Source organism: Pteropus alecto, unplaced genomic scaffold, assembly GCF_000325575.1.
Source record: "Pteropus alecto unplaced genomic scaffold, ASM32557v1 scaffold21, whole genome shotgun sequence".
NCBI classification, from domain to species: Eukaryota; Metazoa; Chordata; class Mammalia; order Chiroptera; family Pteropodidae; genus Pteropus; species Pteropus alecto.
The window spans coordinates 4,236,897-4,253,661 of NW_006436282.1; the positions used below are offsets into that span (position 1 = coordinate 4,236,897).

The 16,765-nt window shown below is 38.1% G+C and overlaps 1 long non-coding RNA gene across 1 annotated transcript; it reads left to right on the forward strand.

Annotated features, from left to right (window-relative positions):
* Positions 1-1,291: 1,291 nt before the first annotated feature.
* On the forward strand, positions 1,292-5,181 carry LOC112479755. Its single transcript, XR_003046333.1, has 2 exons — positions 1,292-3,488; positions 4,803-5,181. It is a non-coding gene; the product is annotated as an uncharacterized LOC112479755 (long non-coding RNA).
* The last annotated feature ends 11,584 nt before the right edge of the window (positions 5,182-16,765 follow it).

Sequence of the window (16,765 nt, forward strand, 5' to 3'; positions counted from 1 at the left end):
ATGACAATCTGCATAGTAATGACACAGCTAGTGAATACTGCCGCTCACATTAGATGAGTGAAAAGAGAACCAAGCACCAGGGTAAAATTTTAAATTTAAAACATATATCAAATGAACTTGTAAGACAAGCTCACTCAAAAGCAATTTGATTTTAAAATATGATTAAACAAAAAGATTATGGTAAAAACATTTGAATGAACTGGATTTGAATTACTCGATATTTTAAACCAACTTTTCTAAATTTAGAAGGAGAATTTTATCTCAAAGCTTAGCTTTAGGAAATATGTTAGGGGCACCTTCTGACTTCCAGAGTCAAAGAGACCTCACATCATTTATTCCATTGCCCCAATCTGTCTTCCTTTAGAGAATGCAAGTTCTATAGGGGTAGGAATTTTGTCTTGTTCACTGATGTTTTGTCACTACTTAGAACAGTGTCAGCCACATTGCAACAACTCTGTAAATATTTGTCAAATAAAATAATATGTAAAATAGTGTATCAATCAGGGCCTACTCTGGAGACAGCAACCACCATTAATTTGAATATAACAAGTTTAATATAAAAAAAAGTATAAATAGAATAGGGAAGTAACTTTGGAGATAGAAACAGAACTCTAAATGATACCCTAGGGCTGAGAGTAACCAAGGAAGGACAAACTTTGAATAAAAGGCCTTCTCCAAGGCTGGGATTCAGAGCTCACCGGAGAAGGTGTGGTTGCAGCCCACAGTCTAGCAGAGACCTTTGTGTGTTGCCCAGGCTATAGCTAGTCTGCATTTGCTGGACAAGCAGGAAACTACTCTCTGGGGGTTGGCAGGCAGGCCTGAAGAGGAAATGGGGTGTTGGGATCCTGCTCATCGGCAGGGCAGTGTATACCGTGGCGTGTGCAGAGTGTGTGTCTGGTGGGCTTTGGAAAACAACTTACAGAGTGCAGGCAGGTTGGGGCTGGCGTTAGGCACACAGAGTGAGGGAGGGCCTTGGAAACCTACGTGTGGGCAGAGTGCCAAGGGGCCTGGGATGCTCAGTGTCCATGTTGGGAGGGCCACGTGAAGTGATCACCAGTCCAGGCAAGGCTACAAGCTTGACAAGAGACTGCATCCTGGGTGTGCTGCTGGGGAGAGTACCACTGGATATCCCAACACATGCCCCAGAAAAAGCAAATGTTTCTGCCGTTGTGCCTGCTAGAAGCTTTCCTAGCTTTGCATGTGGCCACATCACCTGGTGCTCCCTTCTACAGGTGGATCTTCTTGGTAGAACCTCAGTGCAAGGTCACCAGAGTGGGTTTCTAGTTTGGATTGTCATTCCGATTTTCAAGGCACAATAGCTTTAGCCAGCACAGTGTTTACTGAGCTTTAGAAAGGATCCAGAAGAGAGAGTGCCCAGAGCAACAGCATCACAGAGGCCTTGGGTGCAGCTTCTGACATCCCCAATCACATGCATTGGGTATGTTTTGGTCACATGAAATGAAAAGAAGCTGAAGTGAACGTGGACCATGTCAGCATAAGGAAGCCACAGGGTTTAGGATCCCTGAGCCTAAACACTTTGCTCACCCCCTGGCCCCTACTCTTTATTGCAGCTACAGTCCATGAATGACAGATTATACAACAATCTCGACAACTAGGTACAGCATACTTGGAAACATTTGTGGATCCCTCATTTAACCCCAATGGATATTTCAAAAAGTTTAACTAAAGCTCAAACTCTGCTCAAGCGTCCCTGAAGCTGGAGTGAGATTTATAGTCCAGCTGTTCTTTCCTTTCACCAGGTCACGTGTAGAATCCTGGCTGAAAGGGAGCCTGGCAAATGCAGTTTTTAGCCACTCCAGCATCTATAGTTCAGGAAGCCAAACAAGGAGAAAGTTGGAACAGATGCTGTGTGGACCAGAACACAGCATTACCACACTGTCTAACTGCGTAAAGAGAGTCGGGTGATGGACCTATAAAACCACCCCCCGAAGTTGTGACTTTGGATAAATCATACACTGACTTGAGTTTTCAGTTTCCTCTCTGCCACAAGAGAGATTTGGACTGTATTGCTTTAGCAATTAGTCTAACTGTAACATGTAATTCCATAATTTCAGGCAAATCTATTTCAAATTCGCTGAGCTTCAGCACCACAGACGACACATATAAATAGACTGCATAGCTGATGCCTTTAAATTGGAAATTCATCCAACGTCAGAACTTGAGCTCTTTCGTATCTTTTCGTATCTGTGCTATTTTCAGATTTGTGAAGTATTTTTAAGGGGACTTGTACAGTCAGTTGACTTTAACTCATATTCATAATATTTGATTTTATAAGCTTAAAATCTCTAAGGATATTTTAAATTATTTTGGACACATTTAATTTCTGGAAAATATGTTTATAAAGAAAATACATACAAATAAAATATTGTGTCAAGTGGCATTCATCAACTTTTGGGGTAAAAGTGAACCTCAATGGGACCTATGGGACCTACAGGCCTGATAAAGAGAAGTGTCAGATCATTACCTTCTAAGTAAAAATCCCCGAAGGAACTTTGGTATACATACAAACGAAACAAATCAGTGGTTGAATATCAACCATGTAACCATTTATTTACTACTTTGGGATCTTTCTCTTTGGCTTAGCTTTCCTCACAAATTTGTTTCTTAAACTCTTGCTATGCTGTAAGAATGGTAAAGTTCTATTTATCTCTTTGAATAATATAAACTTCAGAGAGACATTGAAGAGGCATAGTGGTTATAGAAGCAGAACTTGGAGATGCTTTGATTAATTAGAAATTAAAAATCTCACTGACATGTGATATTCACCTCACTGCAACAGTCATCAACAAACAAAAACAAAAAACCCAAATCAGTTAAGCATATTTTTATAAACTTAATGGGCCAAACAAAACCTAATGTGCCCAAGCCTAATGTGTTTAATGGTCCAGATTTCAGCAATAACTAAGAAGAGATCAAAAACCGAAACATACTTTGACAAATTATTTTGAATATTCGTCCAGGGGTAGTTTATCTTCTGCCTCTGAGAGTGGGATTGATTTTGGAAAATAATCAAATGTAGCCAATACAGTGGATAATTAATCTGACAGTATACTACACATTGCTTATTATTCAAAATGATAAATAGACTGATTTCCTGTGCAGTTGAAACCAGTTCTTTTGATGAGTGGGACCCGTAATTGAAAAAGCTCATACACTGAGAATTTTGTGTTCCTATTTTTGCTTTCACCATTCTTCACGTGCTACCTCTAATTCCTAGCTCTCTCAGCTTTGAAACTAGTAAGCTAGGTTATAATTTTTGAATGATCTACTTCTCGAAATGACCTCTCGCTCTTCTGGCTAGTTCCTTTTCAGTTTTATAGTAATAACATCCATGATGGAAGAGACCAGCACATGCTTCTACCTGAAAAGGTCTGAGAACCTTTATTGACTGGTTAATGGAGAGAATGTGGGGAAGCCAGAGGACCTGAGGCTCAGAAGAACCATTTGAAACCTTAGCACTCTCTGGGGTGAGTAATTACTAAATGAGTCCCTTTATTTGTTGACCTCCGTGACATAACAACAAATTACCAAACCTTCCTGAGGTCCACAGGTCTATTACTTTTACACTCAGAAAATGCTCAGTGATTCAGCTATTTTGGCTTCATCGAGTGTGGGGCTGAGCAAATATTTCATATTTTATGACTTTCACTCTAAAACTGTTACCGCAAAAACGGTCCTAAGACATAAAAGATGGCAAATTCATAATTGCATAGTGTCTTATCCCTAATAGATTAAAGGAAGGTCTGAAAGGGGGTGTTTCAAGATTGTATAAAATGAAAAGAGTGGGGTGAGTAGCACCAAAGAAAAGTGGCAACATAAATACCATTAGGGAGACTTAAAATGCAGCCCCAAAATAAGAGGTTGTGTCTGTGAAGATGATGGCAGCCAAGGAAAGATTCATAGGAAGAAGGTTTCTTTACCAATTGATTTCTGTTTAAGGATTGTCCTGATGTTTGCTTTGGTGACAGGAGAAAGACAGAAAGGGGTAAAAATTAGCAGAGAGATCCATTATTACTATCATGCCAGATAAAAAGTGACAGGACATTTGTCAACTAAGGAGTTAAAGTAAAAATAGGGACACTAACTCAACATAGTGGGTTCATGTAAGGAAAGTCACATAGCAAAAAATGAAACATTCAGACTCTGGGGTGATATTTGAGCAGCTGGGAAGGAATCTTAGAGTCAGGCTTGCTAGATTTAGTAACAACAACAAAAAAACAAATACAATGAACAAAGACAGGATATTCAGTTAAATTTGAATTTCAAATAAACGAAAAAAATTCTGTGTATGTGTGTAGTGCTTTTAGTCAGTCTCAATGGATATACTAAGTGAATCAAGTTTAAATGTATATCCTGTATGTGACATCAAAGAAACCCAAGGCAGTCCTAGGAAGGCATGGAGGCAGGACCGCACTGGGTGGGAGGAACCTGATGCTATGGCATTGACTTTGGCAAAGAGGGTAGGTAGCAGCAACTGAAAGGGGGCAAGAGGAGGAGCCCTTGGAAAATGCTAGGTTCCCCACAATCCTGATGTGTCCTGTCCTCCTTCACGGTGGCTATCCTACCTGGCTGGAGGCATAGAGGACAGGAGTTTTATATTAAGCATCTATATTAAATATCTCAAACTCAAAATATAATTGAGACTGGGCAGTCATCAAATGTTTGTGAAGCCAAGTGGCTGTTCTCATCTACTTTTCTGCAAACATGAAGATTTTTCTGGTCTATCTTTCATTTTCTTATTTTTGACAGGACATGAGTACCAAAAAATATTTTTCTTTCAGAAGAAAAGATAAGTGGCGGCTGTTGGGGAGACAAAAGGATATGGCGAGGACGATGGGGATCTCCAGCATGTGGGTCTTGTCAGAAGGGAGCGGGATCAACATCCATAGCATGTACAATACAAAGAGTAAACCCCAATATAAACAATGGGCTTCAGTTAATAATAATGTATCAGTACTGGCTCACTGATTGTAACCAATGTCCTACACTAATGCAAGATACTTATAATGAGCAAAACTGCATGCAAGAGGGTACAGGTGGGAACTCTACTTTCTGGGAAATTTTTCTGGAAAGTGTCTTAAAATGTAAAGTGTACCATTTTTATTTTTTAGATGTTATTGGGCCAGGTATATAAAAATAAAATAATAGAAATACTATGTATATACATGACAGCATTAGTGAAACATGGTGTGACATAGTATTTTCCATTCAAAGCTTATAGTAGAAAAATTTAGTAAACCAAACCTCCTGTGTCCCTTGCTACGGTGGCTAATTAGAGCCTCCTCAGTCACTTATTTTCCTTCATGTCCTGTTAAAGTATATCAATTTTTAAAAATGAGTTTTGCTGCTAGAAAATCTTTGAAATTCACTGTGGATTTTTTTTTTTTTTTTTAATTTTAAGTGAGAATAGAAACTATCTGAAGATTTTAAGTTGACCAGGTAATTTCACCATTTATTTTGACTTAGCATTTGGAAGAATGGGATTGTTTTCCTGAAGAATAGATCATAATGCCAGTAAATGGCTTAGCCTTGCTACTCAAAAGATGGTCTGCTGACCCGCATCACCCGAGCGTGTTAGAAATTCAGAATCCCAGGCCCCTACTGGAGTGTGTTGAATCTGAACCTGTATTTTAACCAGATCTTCAAGTGGTTTCCATGCGCGTTAAGTTTAAGAAGCATTAGTATAGCAGTTAGAAATATGGATTATGACATCGGATGGACGTGGTTTTGAGTCTTATCTGTCATACTCTTTCTTCTAACTGGGCTCCTGTGGGCAAGTTACCTAACATCTTTAAGCCTGTTTTCTTATTTCCAACATGATGGGAGTGAGAATACCTGTCTCAGAGGGTTATAGGAAGATGAAATGAGGCCATGCTTGTAAGGATCTTAGCATGTACTTGGCAAAGAGAATGTTGTCATTATGGGCTAATTATTGTCATCTATAGCAACATCAATGTTAGCAAACACACCCAGGAAGAATTTGAACTTCTTGTATTAGAGTTTGCCTTTTTAACTTCCAAGATTATATATGTATGTATGTATGTATGTTTGTATGTATGTATGAATATTTATTTATTTTCCTAAGGATGAAAGGAGGGAAATATGAGACAGAAAGAAGAAAGATCTATGCCTTAAAGTAGGGCCCTAACCTTTTTTGGCACCAGGGACCGGTGCTCCTATGAGAATCTAATGCCTGATGATCTGAGGTGGAGCTGAGGCACTGATGCTAGTGCTGGGGAACAGCTGCAAATACAGATGAAGCTTCACTTGCTTGCTGGCAGTTCACCTCCTGCTGTGCGGCCTGGTTCCTAACAGGCCATGCATAGACTGGTACAGTCCACGGGGTCAGGAACTCCTACCTTAAAGGAATAAGCATGCAAAAGTCGCTTCTCAGATAGCTGGATTCTTTCTTTCTATTTGTGGAAATAATTGGCTTTGTTCTCCTGGAGCTCTGCATAAAAACCAAGTGAATCAATCTGCTATGGATTGACACCATGTAAATGAATTCATTTAGCTCTCATTTAGTTCACATGACTTGTTAGCTACTCACTCTGACTTTCCTTTCACACAGAAAGAAATATCAGGGCCCTCTTCTAGTTCTATTAGCAGCAAAGTCCCCATGTGTCTCAGCATTGGAACCTGTTCCCTGGCACTGGTTCTCTTTTGGATCCTACTATTACTAGAAGATATTTTATGCTAAAATTATTTATTTTAAATGTTTGTTTGTTTATTTAATGGTGACATTGGTTAACGAAATCCAGTAAGTTTCAGCTGTGCACTTTAACAGTAAGGCATACATGTATATATACATATACATATATATATATATTTACACTGCGTGTTCACCTCTCATAGTTAGATTTCTTTCTGTCACCACATATTTGACCCCCTTTATCCCATCTACTTCCCCCCTCCCCCTACCCTCTGGTAACCACTAGTCTATAATTTCTTTAAGGTGGGCAGTTTAGGAGGTGGAATTACATCTCATCTAATCCAAACTCAATTATAGGAAAGGTATTTACATTAATCAATAATTTCTTTAAGGTGGGCAGTTTAGGAAGTGGAATTACATCTCATCTAACCCAAACTCAATTATAGGAAAGGTATTTACATTAATCGTGCCTCTTTTATTCTCTGTATGTCTAATGTTTTGATATCTTGAGGCCTGCTGACTCTGGAAAATCTCTCCCTCCAAGGGCTAGCCAGTTCCTACATACAGTAAACAGTAACCCCATGAATGTGCCTTTTAAATGCAAACCAGCCAGTCCAGAGATCACACTCATTCTCATCTCCTCTATCCGGCTTTCATACACTGGGCCACACTGTCCACCTGCCCTAATCACCCCAGGACCAGGTTCCAGACAACTAGGGACAGCACCTACACTCCAGAATCCACTGAAATTATTCACACTAGCCAGTCCTAAGCCTGCTCACCTAGCCTTGCCTGTTCCTTCCCACAGAAACCACAACAAAGATCTTTGTCCATGCTTTCCTCCTGCTCCCTCAACCTCCCGACCAAGCCTGGTGCTTCCCCACATGGCCCCATGGTGTGGCATGCCCACTTATCTTGGGAAATGTGATATACTATGTATTCAGTGGCAATTATCTCCTGATTTATTGGCCTCACCATACCTGAGTAATAATAAAACCCACATTTTTAAAACAGTGCTTTTAAATGTGTTTTACAGAAGACTCTATTTGACAACAGAGTAATCTGTTCCGTGCAGCCAAATGAATACTTGCTGTAATAATAGAAGTCAGGGGGAAGGATTTTTAAAATTTACAGAATACATGATGAAGTCTATCAGAGAGAATAGGGAGCTGAGAAGGTCATGTAACTCAGTATAGATTGGGCTGGAGCTTGCTGTGCCACTAACATTAAGCCAGGACAAAAGAAAGCTCACGTGTTTCCTGGAACTGCAGTACCCTTGTCTGAGGAGCGAGGAAGAAAGCTCGGGAGCAAGAGAAGTAAACAACTCTACTCAAAGAACAACACAGCGCTTGATGGACGACCAGAGCTATGCTCTGATAATTCTACTATAACTTTCTGGCCAAATCTACTGGAAACTGGGATTCTTAACTCTTCTAATCTTCTATAATCTTACGATGTGCGAAGAAGGGAAAAACTCAGTTCTCTTGAACATGAAATGAGGCTCATCATTTTTTTTCTCATAACATTTCTAAGATACATAAAATAAATTAAATCCTAGACCCTGAGGCAAGGGTTTATTTGGGAGGTGATTCAAAGAGGTATGGTGAGGGGATGGAGAAGTGAGATGGGGACAGAAAGAGAGACACCAACACTCACAGTGATGAGAGGTCACTGCCGTGGGTGACTGGGCCGTGTCTGCTGGGGCTTCTAAAAGAAGGTGTAGAAAAAGATCCTGAGAATTGTCTCTCTGAGGTTTGGGGAATAAGTATTTTCTCAATAACAACCTTCTTTCATTGTTTAAGGGGCATCTCAGGGCCCTTCTAGTCCCTTGTGCAGGCTGAAGAATATAATTTTTGCTGCCAGAAAAGCCCTCAGTTAGAGAGATGAAAAGACGACAGTGGGGTGTGAGGGAACTGCCTGAAGATGGTGTCCCTAATGGCCTGAGTGGGGGGTGGCAATCTGTCTGGGATAAACAGGCTTAAAACTCGTCACTTTAAAATGTAAATTAATGTACAATTGTTTTGAATAATTATAGTACTCCATCTTATTAGAATATAAATATTCATTATATATATTTGCACACACAATATTATATATTTTCATATATCTTTTAAACACGATGCATTGCCAAGTTATTTTCCATTCAGATCTCTATGGTAGATTCAAAAATTATTGAAAACCATTGGCTGAAGACTAGCAACCAAACACTAGCATGATATCTGAGTCCCTCATAATCTCCCCAGCTTTGTCTTTCCCCTCCATGTCCTGTCCCTCATGTGATTATCCAACAGGAAAAAATCCTTATAGTGTTGTTTCATACTCCCTTGTGACATGCTGGTTCCTCTTCCTAGACTGTTTTTTCTGCTTAATAACTTCATCCTACAAGGCCCAATTTAGTCACCTTATCTTCTGTGCAAACTTCCCTGGCCGTCTACTGCCAGTAGTTACTCCCTACTTTGTTCTACTGCTACATCTCGAATGCATTTTTTTTTTTTTTGCTTATATCTTATTCTGTAACTATTGATTTATATATGCTTCCCCCATTAGACTGCATGATTGTCCACATTTTATATAATTTATATCCCCATCATCTACCATGAACTTGACACATGATAGGTACTTAATGACTATTATTTAACTAAATTGAACTATATTTTCTTGAATCTTTGTAACAAGCTACATTGCCACAGTTAGGTAGGTAAATTTATTCAGGCTTATAAAGCCAAGGTCAAAAGAAGCGAATCTTTTTTTTCCATTGTCGTATGTAGAGTTTGGATTTAATTCTAAAAGCAAAAGAAAGCATTGAAGGGCTTTAAGCAGAGGAGTCACATGATCCAATTTGCATGCTAAGTATATCACTCTGGTATGCTTTCATTTCGATATTAAAGAAAGCTTTGTTCATGGGCGCTGAACCGTTTATACCACACACATTATGCAAAAACAAGTCCACATTATTGAAATCGTCAAGAATGATTAGAAAGAGCAATTTAAATGTGCCACTGTTGTATTCTCCCATTTGTGAATTTTCTGTTTGGAACTCACGACCCTCCCAAAATAATATTTCAGCTAAAACTTAGAAGCATGTCCTTTAAGTCATTGGCAGAAAACCTAATGACAGTTCACAAGGTAAAATGTCTGTGATGTCCTAGTGATAAACTTGTTGGAAGTTTAAAAAATGGGCAGGGTTCTTTTTATTGTGTGTTTTTAGGGCCTCCGGCAGGCTCTGCCAAATGAGCTAAACAGTGAGATGATGGCCTGATCCAATCTTCCCATCCCCAGGAAGGTGAACTAAAGTGTTTCTAAAGCCAGAAAGAACCTCTTGATCCTCCAAGTCTAAAGTCACCTGTCTAGCGTTCCCCACTCTGTGACTGTCTCTTGAGCGAATGCCTTTCTAGACCTCTTATTCCCTAGCAGTTGCCTGGGCTTAGACACACCCACTGGAACAATGCCTGAAACACCTGGCATTGACTGGGATTTCAGAATGAAAGCCATTCTTCAAGGAAAGCTGAACATAAACTTTAAATACATTTTACTACATTATTCACGTAGAAGGGTTTCCCTAATTTCGGGCGCTTTGTTTGGTGGCAATATGAAGGAGGTATCACGGAGAGGGGAAGGAATCAGTCAGATCTACTGCTGTGTGATATTGGTCGTGTTTAAATTCTGACTCCAGTTTTGTCATTTATAACATGAGGATAGGAATACCTGCCATACAGGGTTTTTAGGAAGCTTAGAGACGGAGTTTTGCCAATTCTTCCTCTCCGTGGAGTTTATCTTTGTAATCGTCAATAAATAAGTTAGAGTTGCAGTCTTTTTTCTCTTTTCTGCCATACAGGGTTTTTAGGAAGCTTAGAGATGGAGTTTTGCCAATTCTTCCTCTCCGTGGAGTTTGTAATCGTGAATAAATAAGTTAGAGTTGCAGTCTTTTTTCTCTTTGGTTTATTCTGTCATCCACCTAATTATACTACTTCTTTTCTTTTCCCACAACACGTCATCCCTCCCCAGTGGAGATGTCAGAACTCAAGTTCTAAGCTTCCCTAGCAGCTGAGGTATTTTTGATTAGGACACTGTAATTGGGGCTTCCATTCTTTTGCTGGTACAGGTCACAGGTCACAGTGCTGGTGCGGTTCGTTTTTGCAAGATTGAGTTTCTGAGGCAGAAGAATCCCTGGTGATAGAGCTACCAGTGGTGGTTGTAAAGGCAAGTTCCCATGTTCGTGAAATTAGATGGTGTGATTTGAGGCTTTGTTTCCCTAGTTTTAAGAACTCTTCACCTAATATCCTATATTAAGCCTGCCTTTCTGCTTTATCTAGTCAGAGTAGATTCTAGTGGATTCTGTTTTTCGTTTTATTTTGTTGTCAAATAACCTTTTAATTTGAAATAATTGTGGACTCACTGAAAAGTTGCAAACTAAATCACCAAAGTTAGGGAACAGTCCACGAATCACCCTTATTTCTTATACCAGTTGCAAGTTTAGAGGTCTCCAAGACCACTAAACACGGAGCTTCCAGCCGCCCTCGCATGGAGTCTTAGATAGCATTAACCTAATTGGCAACAGTGTTTGACAACACACAGAGTACTGCCAACCAGGGATGCTCATCTGAGCCTTGGTGTCCAGAGGTTTTTTTTGTTACTTAGACCCAGTAGCTGTCCACCTGGCTGACCTCAGTCTCCAGCTCCTCAGGAGGCTGAGCTACTAATGTGTGACCTAAAGATTTCACCCTAAATCACATCGTTAGTCTATCCATGTGGCCCAAAGCCCCCAGCTAAACAGACTTTTATTTTAGACAGGACATTATACAGACATATTTGGGTAAGGTTAAATTCTTTACAACACAAAATCTAAATAAAAAATTAAATATACCTCGTAACAGTACTGACATGAAGCTGCTCTTTGGTTGCAGTAGCTACCATTTAAGTGTCTTATCTATTCTGGGCCATTTACAAACATTATTTACAATTGTTGCAGCAATATTTTAAAGTAGCTGTTAGAATATTTTATCGATGAAGTAACTGGGATATTTTATAGAGAAGTGTAAACATACCCAAAGTCACTAAAATTATGTCATTGAGTCACATTTCAGAACCAGCCCTGACACCAAAGCCTGTCCTCTTTCATTTTACTGCATGGACTCCCACAAGGCACTGGTCTTACTACATGGTAGGAGCATTTACCCAGGTCTCTGCAAAGTGTAGATAAGACTGATGGCTATTGCCCACTCAAGTAACTGCTGATTAGACATGGACATTCTTTGGATCAGTCTGCAACTTTGTATTACCCACAAGCATGTGAGCATTTTTTTAAAGAAAAAGTAGTAGACATGTTAATACAATCAGCATTATTATATTGCAAAGTTCTTGCCCCTATAATTTTTTCAATAACTTTTCTTAAGCATTTTATGTCTTTTTGTATTTTATGTCTTTCTCTCTTCACAAACTTCAGTTAGGTGCTTGCTTTTAGTATTTAAAATATTTTATGTTCATCTTTTGTCAATAATCTGATTTTCTACCTCTTTAGCAGACGTCATCAACTTTCCAATGTGTTTGTTTGGATTTGTGTAAGGTCATAGTTCATTTTTAATTTTCATTTTGTTTTAGGGAAAACAAAAGTTTGGCTCCCCTAGCTTCCCCCTCTGCTTCAGGAACCAGAAGTGTAATCTAAACCATTTACTCAAAAGTATAGCTGATATTATCAACGAGACAATAATGAGAGTTAGAGAGGTTGTGGGGAAAAAGGAACCCTCTTACACTGCTGGTGGGAATGTAAATTGGTACAGCTACTATGGAAAACAGTATGGAGGTTCCTCAAAAATTAAGACTATCATTACCATATGACCCAGCAATCCCTCTTCTGGGTGTCTACTCTCAAAATTGAAAACATTTATCTGTAAAGATATATGCACCTCGATGTGCATTGCAGTATTATTCACAGTGCCCAAGACATGAAAACAGCAGACATGCCCTTTGATAGATGATTGGATAAAGAAAATGTGGTACATATAGACCATAGAATACTACTCAGCCATAAGATGAAATACTGCCACTTGTAAGAATGTGGATGGATCTTGAGATAATTATGCAAAGTGAAATAAACCAGACAGAAAAAGTTGAGAACCATATGATTTCACTCATATGCGGGATATAAAACTGAAAGCAACAAACAAACATGACAAAGAGAGACTCATAGACACAAACAACAGTTTAGTGGTTACCAGAGGGAAAGATGGGGGGAGAAGGGAGGTAGATAAGGGTAAAAGGGGTCAAATATATGGTGATGGAATGAGATTTTACTTGGAGTGGTGAACATGCAGTGCAATATACAGATGATATATTATGTTGTACACTTGAAACCTATATAATTTTATTAACCAATGGCACCCCAATAAATTTAATTTTAAAGAAGTATAGCTGAGCATCGGTGCTGAGAACATCAGGCTCCAGAAACAGTGTTCTCAGTTTTAGGTGGGTTAATTATAAGTGCTCAGCACTGGGCACTGCAGGGAGCTGGTAATGGGATGAAACTAATACCAGGTCAGACAACACGAACTATACGTTCACAACGATTAAAATAGATTTAAGTAAGCCTAACCCAGGAAGACTGACAGAAAAATCTACATGCACGCATTTTCCAGGAGATAGCAATTAAGTTAACTCCCGCCCACTGTACTTTAAGATGAGAAAACGGGAGCATAATGATGTTAGGTAGCAATATCAATAACAGTAGTAACAGCAGCCTCTACTTGTTAAGAAGTTCCTGGGTGACAGATGCTGTATCAAACACAGCACATTATATCATTTACTTCTCAAAGTAACCCTGGGATAGAAATGATGGTAGCCTTTCTTTGTAAATTGAGGGCTGAAGTTTATAGAGGTTAGTAACTTGCCCAAAGTTACACAACTGCTAAATGATGGAAACAGAATTTTTCCAAACTCATGTGTCCAAACAGAATGTGTCCAAACTCATGCCTCTAACCACTAGGTCCTATTTCTGATAAGAAACACATAACCAATAGTGAAATCATAAGAATAATTCATCTTTCCACTGTTACAACCTGATAGAAACCAATATACCTTATGTCTGTTAAGTGACTTAATATTGCATTAGGAAAGCTATGTTGTCACAAAAGAGCTGGGGCTACCAGTAATCTCCATGGGAGCCTTTTTATGAGGGACTGATGGAGAGAAAGTATATTTTCCTAGCTCTTCAACCGAATCTTCCACCTTCCACAATTTGTCTTCTTCCAATCCTGTGCCCCCAGATATACTAATGTACAACAGATCTTAAACTTTCCTAAGCCAATAGACACCCTCACACTGATTTTCTTCCTCCTCCTCCTTCCTCTCTGCCCTTAAAAACCTCCAACTGATCGAGCAATTCTACTTCTGGGTATATATCTAAAGGAAATGAGAACAGGATATTGAAGAGATATCTTTACTCCCATGTTCACTGCAGTATAATTCACAATAGTTAAGATCTGTAAACAACCTAAATGTCCATCAATGGATAAATGGATAAAGACAGACAGACAGACAGACAGACAGACAGACAGACACACACACACACACACAGGAATATTATTCAGGCGTTTAAGGAAATCCTGCCATTTGTGACAATATGGATCTTGAAGGTATTATGCTAAGTGAAGTAAATCAAACAAAGAAAGACAAATAATGTATGATAACACTTATATGTGGAATCTAAAAAAGCCAAACTAGTAAAAATGAAGAGTAGAACAGTGGTTACCAGGGGCTGAGGGGTTGGGGTAGGAGAATTTGGGAAATGCTGTTAACAGTACAAACTTGCAACCAATAATTAAATAAGTCCTGGAGATCTAATGCACAGCATAGTGATTATAGTCATCAATACTGTATGATAAACTTCAAATATTCATCTTTAAACTTCAAATATTATACATTTTCTAAGAGACTAAATCTTAATTGTTCCCACCACAAAAAAGATATAATTATGTGATGTGACAGAGGTGTTAGCTATCGTCTCAGTAGAAGTCATATTGCAACACATAAATGTATGAAACGAATACATCGTACTCCTTAAACTTATACAATATTATATGTCAATTATATCTCTATAAAAATAAATTTAAAAAAAGACACAACTACAAGGCAGAGTGTGTTTTTATCAATAGCAGAAGTAAGAACTGTGCTGAAATATATACTTAGAAAAAGGGCATTAATAGTGATTTAGGGTAGATGAAGTTAGGGATTTTTTTCTCAATCTTTGTTTTAATCTCCCAAATGCTAATATATTATATTACATAATCTTTGTAAAAGAGTAAAAAACTTCTAAACTCTAATAATGTAAACAATAAACATATCCCATAATACAATTTCTTCAGAAATTTGCAGGCTTTGCTCTATTGTCATTTAGTTTTCTTTTCTTGCTTATTGAGAGGTCTGAGACCATTCTGATTTCTAATACTTTGTGAATATGGAGAATGTTGAAGATGTTTAAAAGCAGATTCTGAAAGTACAACACTCATTGGATGGATGAACCATGATTCAATATATTTTTTTCCTCCTTGGCCTGCAATACACTGCAAAACTCAGTGATGATTTCCCGAGTTGCAGTGACAGGAAAATGTGGAGAGAGGTTTGGAACCACACTGTCATTTATCACAAGCTAGACAATAACTGAATTAGTGAAAGAAGACCTACAAATATAATTATGATTTTTACAAAATGTATTTTATCATCTCTTGTACACATTACATCTTGCAAGCCCAAGTCAAATGCTAACTGCTTGCTTATCTTTCAGGGGGCATCTACTAAGTGCCAAAGTATATTCCTGGTGTGGAAGATTCAACAGAATGTAGGATATAAGTGGTCTCTACTCTCATAGAACTTATCTTCCTTTATCTGGATTTCTCTGATGGCACTATTGTTTTTGTGATTTGTGAACATTTCATTCTCCTATTAGACACTGAGTTGTTTGATTCTGGCTTCAATTTACAGCTTATCAGGGTTTCCCTATGTCACTTATCTCAGTGCTTAACAGCTACAAATGATCAATGTGTGTGGAATCAATGAATGAATGACTTTTCCCAGAATGCTTTGGTGGTGGAGTAATACAACAAGCTTCTCTTCTACTAAATCGACAAAAACAAAAGTAATTATCATCTCTTGGAGTCATATTAAGACGTTGGCACCAAAGAAACCATTAAAATTGAATGACAATACAAAAACTAGCCTTAAAAAAGTTTCCTTGGAATTATAAAATACATTTTATGGCTTAATATTAGTGAATCATGTTTATGAGAAAAGAATATAAATGCATAATATCCAAAATGCTGAATATCTATTTAAAATACATTACCATGTACTAAGAAAGAATATGTTATAATATTGCTGTAGAGAAAGTTTAAAAAATGTTCTAAATATATCTTTATGATTGATAATGCTGATATGAGGGAAAGCTTTGAAATGATCCCTTACTTTGATTTATTTTATAAAGTTTATTTCATCTTTTGTAGCAACAAACTCCAACGTAAGTATTTTGAAGAATTAAAATTATCACAAGTTGGACAAACTTAGTGTACCAAGGAAAAGTACAGAATTTGCTGATATTGTCTTCTACCCAGGTACATTCTGCAGTTATTAATTTAGGTTCATTGCTCTCTCTTTGGCCTTTTTTTCTATGCATTTTACCCAATACTGTATTTTCATGTTCTCTTTTATCCAAAATATGATTTTTGTATGTTATTTTCATTAATGTATCATGAGTGAGATCTTGAAAATAAATTTTAAGTTAATTAGTAGGCCTACTTAACTGGTTTCCTATAGCAGGTATTTCATTGAACTCTAAATTGTGCTAAATGTTATTCCCTTTCTAAAGGATGGAGTTAGGAGAAGAGGCATTATTACAGTTTTATGATTTTATAGAATTTGAGGGTTGTATCGACCTGTTATCTTTAAAACAGATATATGGCTCCTCACATACTTAAGTACCTCACTCTTTCTGGAATTGGGGTGTTTATGTTAGAACAAGACAATTATCAGGTCATAGACACCACTTAGCAAGACTGTTATCTGAAGGGAAAGCAGAGGATGATGAAGTTACAATGGGCTTTATCT